Source organism: Castor canadensis, chromosome X (assembly GCF_047511655.1).
Source record: "Castor canadensis chromosome X, mCasCan1.hap1v2, whole genome shotgun sequence".
NCBI classification, from domain to species: domain Eukaryota; kingdom Metazoa; phylum Chordata; class Mammalia; order Rodentia; family Castoridae; genus Castor; species Castor canadensis.
This window is the reverse complement of record NC_133405.1, coordinates 135426400-135432399: the sequence shown is the minus strand read 5'-3', so window position 1 is coordinate 135432399 and position 6000 is coordinate 135426400. Positions and strand designations below refer to the sequence as shown.

Here is a 6000-nt window from a genome sequence, read left to right as displayed (position 1 = left end):
TATGTCCACTTCTGGGCTTTGGGTAGGAATTGCTAAATGACCCACTAGAAAGATGGTTCAATATACATTCTCGTGGGTGGTACTGGGTTTTGGTTTTATTGTTTTTAATGTTTACCAAGTTGAGTATTCGTTAGTGGAGGGTAGAGGGTATCAGAAGCTGCTGGAAACTGTATTGCCCAGTTTTAGGCCTGTTGCAGTGTGTGTGTGTGTGTGTGTGTGTTTACAATTGAGCAATCACCTGAAAAAAGAGAAGGTGAAATTAACCTAAGGGTGTTGGCAAAAAAAAAAAAAGAAAAAACCAAAAACCCCAAAACTGCCCGCGGAAGAGGAAGGTGCTTATATTTAGTCATTTCAGCCAAGCGGAACAGAGCAATGCCATCTGTACCGTCGTCTTCTAGCCCAGGCCGGGCACATCATACAGCGCCCACCTCCCATTGATTCCAGGAAACCCGCGTCCCCGGAGTGCTGGCAGCCCAGCCTCCTAGGGCGGGGCTCCTGTCTCAGGGAATCAGGTTCTCTCTCCATTCCATTGCACCGAAGGTAGGAGGCGAATGACATTGGCACTGCGGCCCTCTAGAGCCAAGAGGTGACCAGGCAGCTGGGCAGAGCTGGGCTGGGCTGGGCTGAGTGGCTGGGCCGGACACGTGACGCTCCCACCCTCTCCTGGGGGCCCTCTGGGCGCCTGACGCCGAAATCGACATTTGCCTCTGGCTGGGAAGTGAAAATGAACTTGTCAGTTTCCGCCTACATCAGACTCTCAACCCAAAGGAGCAGGGGATTGTGGTAACATTTTAACTTTCTGTCTCAGGAATCTGACAGCCAAAGGTAAGTTGTTTATCACTCAGAAAAACAAACCTGAGAGGGGTGACCTAGAAACCCACACTGCCACTGTCAGTTTAAAAAATATGGTCTCGAAAATAACAGATGGTTGTGAGAGGCAAGGGTTGTATTTATCTCCAAATTAGACATTGACCTGCTGAACAGAAATTTGGTTAATCTGGAGGGAATGGTGGTAAAAGGGCCAGGGTTAAATATTGGACGACATACATGAAAGTTATTTGGAATAAATAGCAAGTCGATTTAGCTGTAGCCTGCTTGTAAAACATGTCTTTCGGGGGTTATGAGAGAAGGGAATGCCAAACTGCGATTTAAATTCAAGTGAAAGTAAATCCACATGGAATTGGAATACAAATAAAAAGTTTCTGCTTTTCTCCTTTTACGTTTCAAAAATTTTATGTAGTTTGGCAAAAGACAAGTTTATGTGTGAATTGCTTAAGCTTGAAATATGCTATTTCCAAACTTATGAAATGATCACAGAATTTTATATTTTGGTAGTACTGGGGTTTGAACTCAAGACCTAGGTTCTCTGCCATTTGAGCCACACCCCCATCATATCACAGAATTTTCTAAGTCGGTTTCAGTTGTGAATAAGAAATGTTGACATTGTACATATTTTCTGTAATAGTAAAATGACTCACTTCTTCAGAATGTGATCAAAATTAGAAAATGCGAAATAATGAGTTATTGTGGATTAACTCTTTCGTGCCTATGAGAGCAAATGCCTTACCAGAGGATTTAAGAAAATAAGCACAGATACAGTTATGCTCATGCAATAGTACTTCATTTTAAAATAATCAAATATTCAAGTAAGTAGTATTAATATGTGGTGTCACTATTTTCCTTTGGCAAATACAAACTAATATTGCAGTACAGCTATTGAGAGTAACTAAAGCATTAATCACCAGGGTGATTATCATATTCTGTAACGAATTGCTTCGAATCGATGTGTTCTGTAATATGTGACATACGATTTGAAACATGGAACGTGGACGCAGTGTTTATACACACTATATAAGTCTCATTTTGGTATGCACAAAATAGATTTCTTTGCTGCCCTTGATAAATACTGGTTTTAAAATAAAACAATACATTGTATTTCTTTTCTAGCAATAATCCTCTTATTGCTAGTTCTTTTGAAATCCTATTACATGCTTGAGCCTGTAATCATTTGGATTTCTCCTTCTGTGTGCTGTTTCCCAAGGCCAGGCCAGCACACATCAAGAGAAACACCCTGAAGGGAGTCAGAGCGCGGGTTTGCGGCCACTCGCGCCTCACCTCCCGGGAACTTCCAGGGTCTTTCCTCCCACCGCGCCTCGCTCCCAGCCTCGCTCCAAAGGCGTCACGTGGCAGAGTGGAGGCCGCCTCCCGGTGACGTCACGGCGCTCGCAGCCGTCGCGCTGAAGAAAGGATGCTCTAGGATGCTGTCCAGGTGGGCGGCCGCGCTGCGCGATGCTGCACTGCAGGTAAGGGGCGCGCGGCGCCCGGACGCCCTCCCGGACGCTGCAGGCGGGACCCCCCCAAACCGAAAGTGGGGCCTCTGGCGCCTACTGCCTACAACTGCATGCACCGGGCGGGGAGTGGCCTGGTGCAGGTCCATGCGTGGCTTGAGTCATGGCGTGCCCACCTCGAGGTGGGCAGAGGACAGACAGAAAGACGGGACCCTCTTGCTCCGGAGGGGAAAAATCCGGAATGACCACTCTCAGGAGAAAGCCTGACATTTAAAAACTAACCACCCAGTGTTGTCCCCTCTGTCATTTTTCTGCTTAAAGGATGACATAATTCTCCTTACAGGGGTTTGCCCTCTATAGGTAGCCTAATTTCTTTCAAAGCAAACGCTTGCTGGGGGGATGGCAACTCTGCTTAGCAGTATCAGGGGCAGATGCGCTAATTCCTTTCGTATTATTTTGCATGGTGCTAGCGTTTAAACGTCTGTGTTTTTTTCTTTCCGGTGTTTTGGGTAGATGTAAAAATAATGGTGCTCAATAAAATACAATAAAAGGCATCCTCCAAAGACAACAGGCCATTGTAAGAACAGCTACATCTCTAAGAACACAATGGGTTTAGCAGGGGGTGGAGGTGGGGATAAGCCGAAACCCAAAGAATTTCCAGCGTTCTTTTTAGTTCCCTTGCTGAATAACTAACTCGTTGAAGGAAGGGGTTTGATGACTCAGCAGCAGATGGAGGGTCAGGTGACTCTTCAGTTCCAGCATGACAGTGAGGGGGGATTTTAATAGCCTCTTTCTGACCCTGTTGTTTACATTCCTTTCTTCTGGTCTGTGGCACCCTTAGGAGGAGAAGGTGGCATTCTCCCCTGAAAACCAGCGCCTGTGGAAGGTGAGGTGGCCGGAAACTGTGTTGGAATTCACACCGGAATTCTGCCACTGGCTGCTTTAGGGACCCATGAAGCAGGGCTATTGCCTTTGGTAATTGAAGAAGGCATTGTTTCAGAGTGTGGGATGTCCTGATGTATTGCTGCAGTAATTCAGTAATTTATTTTTTCATTGAAATTTTCTTCCTTTGGTTCAGATTGGCTGCAAGGATTAAGGTGAATTAACGGTGTAGCTCATTGTAGATCACATGCTTAACATGTGCCAGGCCCTGGATCAATCACCAGCATCAAAATAAAATAAATTAAATAAAACAAAGTGATCCCAAGATCCCCACCTGCTTTCTCTCCTAGCCCAACCCTAGACAGAGGAAAGCAGGTGACATGGGCAGGTGTAGTAGAGACCTGGATTCCACTTCTACTTCATGACCCTTGACAAGTTACTTTGTGTCTTCAGACCTGTTTTCTCATTCTCCAAGTAACAAAGGGATTTAATAAAGGTTTCTTAACCTTGGCATAACTGGCCTTTGGGGCTGTCTTGTGCGGTGTCAGCTTCAGTGGCCTACAGCTGCTAGATGTCAGTACCAGAATTGCCATATGTCCCTCTTGTTGAAAGTCGCTGTTTTGGGTTTTTTTTTTTTTTTTTGTGGCTTTGAGGATGGAACCCAGGACCTCTAGAGTACTAGTTAAGCCTTCTACCACTGAGCCACTCCCCCAGCCCCTAGATGATCTTTAAATGTTCTTCTGGCTCCAACATTCTAGAATTCTTTTTCCTATGATTTGTTCAATGTGGAGCCCTTGGTCAGAAATCGAATTCCCTTTTATAATATGATAATGTAGAATACATTGGGAAATACATCATGAAGGCCTTTTTCTGTGTGTGGTTTTCAGACACCATTCCTGTTGTGGAGGGGATGTTTGCATGCCATTTGTAGCTGGGGGATGATCTGGCAAGAAGGCCAGTGTTGGGGGGGAAGAAAAACCAAGCACAGTGTGTAGAAACCTCCTGGGATGCCTGGAGAGTGATCCACATGGATGTGAGTGAAGGGATGGTGCTTCTGAGGTTAAGGTAGGAGCTGAGAGCTTTTGCCTTGGGTGTTTTCCAGCAGACCTCGATGTGCCTGGTGCATATAAAGTCTTAACCTGGGGTTGACCTGCCAGCAGAGAGGCTACTTCCTTGTCTGCAAGGATGACAGTGACAGTCTACACTTGAGGTGTCCTAGAAACGCTGTTCTGTGCTGGTCACATGTGGTGAGGACAGGATGGTTATGGCATCTACACAGCTGGGAGGAGACAAACACACCTGCTCACGGCCCCAGCATGCTGGCTAGTCACTCCAAGCAGCCATGAATGCTTTAAGCCTTAGGACAAGACTTGTGTCTGAAGGTCTGGTTTTGACACTTAGGAGGGCAGCTATGGCCACATCACTTCAGTTCTCAGAACCTGTGCCAGGTTGGTAAAGTGGGGCCAACCGTCCTTTTCTGGTCCTGCTTCCTTGGCTTTTGGGGAGGACCAGATGGATGGAAGAGAGCCTGCCAGCTGGGAGCCCCCGAGAAACACAAAGCCATGCTGGCACTGGCATTGCCAGGTATGGAGCAAGTTTCTCATGCAGGGAATGGTTAGAAGGGCCTGAAACTATTTCCTTGTCCCTCTGGCTTGGGACTGTGCTCTACCCTCCCCATATCTATCCATCTGTCCCTTCTTGGCCCAATAAAACCCATCTCCAGGGAGAATCAGGATGCCCTCCTGAGAAGGGAGTCTTAGTGAGAAAGTGCTGTCATGCTGTGAAGGCCGGGATGATAGCAACTGTCACTGGGTCCTCTCCAGGCCATTTTCTCCTCAGGCTTCCTTCCTCGGTGTCCAGGCAGCACTTCCTGTGTTCAGAGTAGGCCTCCCAAACTCTTGTGTTCCTCTGAAGGGTTTGGCGCTCTCTCTAGGTGCCTGGGCTTGTCTCTTCACAAGTAAATATCACAAAAGAAATTTGGGGGGAGGGGATAGTCTTTATCTATGACAAGAAACTGAATAGCCAAATATAACTTGTGGCTCTTGATTGGATCCTGGCCTGAACAAACATGTAGTAGTCTATGGGGACACTTGGGGACTTTATGTGCTTGCCTATTAAGTGATTGGTTGGCTATTAGGCTAATTGAGGTGACTAGTGTTGATTCGGTTAGGTGTAGTGTGGTAGGCAGCCTCTGAAATGGACCTGGGACCTTCACCCCTGGTGGCCATAACCTTGCATAATACTCTCCTCTAGTGACCCACATGGACACGATGTGACTGAAGGGATGGCACTTCTGAGATTAGGGTAGAAAGAGCCGATGGCTTCTGCCTTGGGTACGTTTCCGGGGTCACTCCACCGAAGAAGGGGGATGCTCTGCTGTGAGCAAGAGCAAGCTCTGTGGGGTAGCAAGCAAGGTCTGAAGGAACCCCCAGGAATTGAAATGTGACAGCAAGTTCCCCCTCCTCAGGTGGGCCTTCAGATGGGGGCCACCTGCTGAGAGCCCTGGAGCCCTGGTGCCCAGCTTAGCCACACCTGGATTCCTGGTGCAGGAACAGTGAGATAAGACACGTTTGTTTCTTGCTGCCATATCGTGCGGTAACTCATTACACAGCAATAGATAACAGTTGCTTGTGTTCGTGGAAAAGGGTCTTAGTTTTTGGAGCTGCATATTTAAGAATTTAGAGATAAAATGCCATGATAGCAGTAATTTGCTTTTTATGAATTCATTTTTTAAAAAGTGTTGGAGCTCTCCTTAGTTTTCAGCGGGCCAGTAGGGAGGGAATTGCCTTTCTCCGTGGGGGTGGGCTTCTTTTATGGATCACAATGTAGA

General features: G+C 46.9%; 1 protein-coding gene across 1 annotated transcript in view; it reads left to right on the top strand.

The window, feature by feature from the left end:
- Positions 1-581: 581 nt before the first annotated feature.
- The window catches only part of Clcn4 (chloride voltage-gated channel 4), a 65089-nt gene continuing 59670 nt past the window's right edge, over positions 582-6000 (top strand). The window contains exons 1-2 of the mRNA XM_074063899.1: positions 582-825; positions 2042-2303. The gene's annotated coding sequence lies outside the window, so the exon portion shown is untranslated. The remainder of the gene's footprint in view (positions 826-2041; positions 2304-6000) is intronic.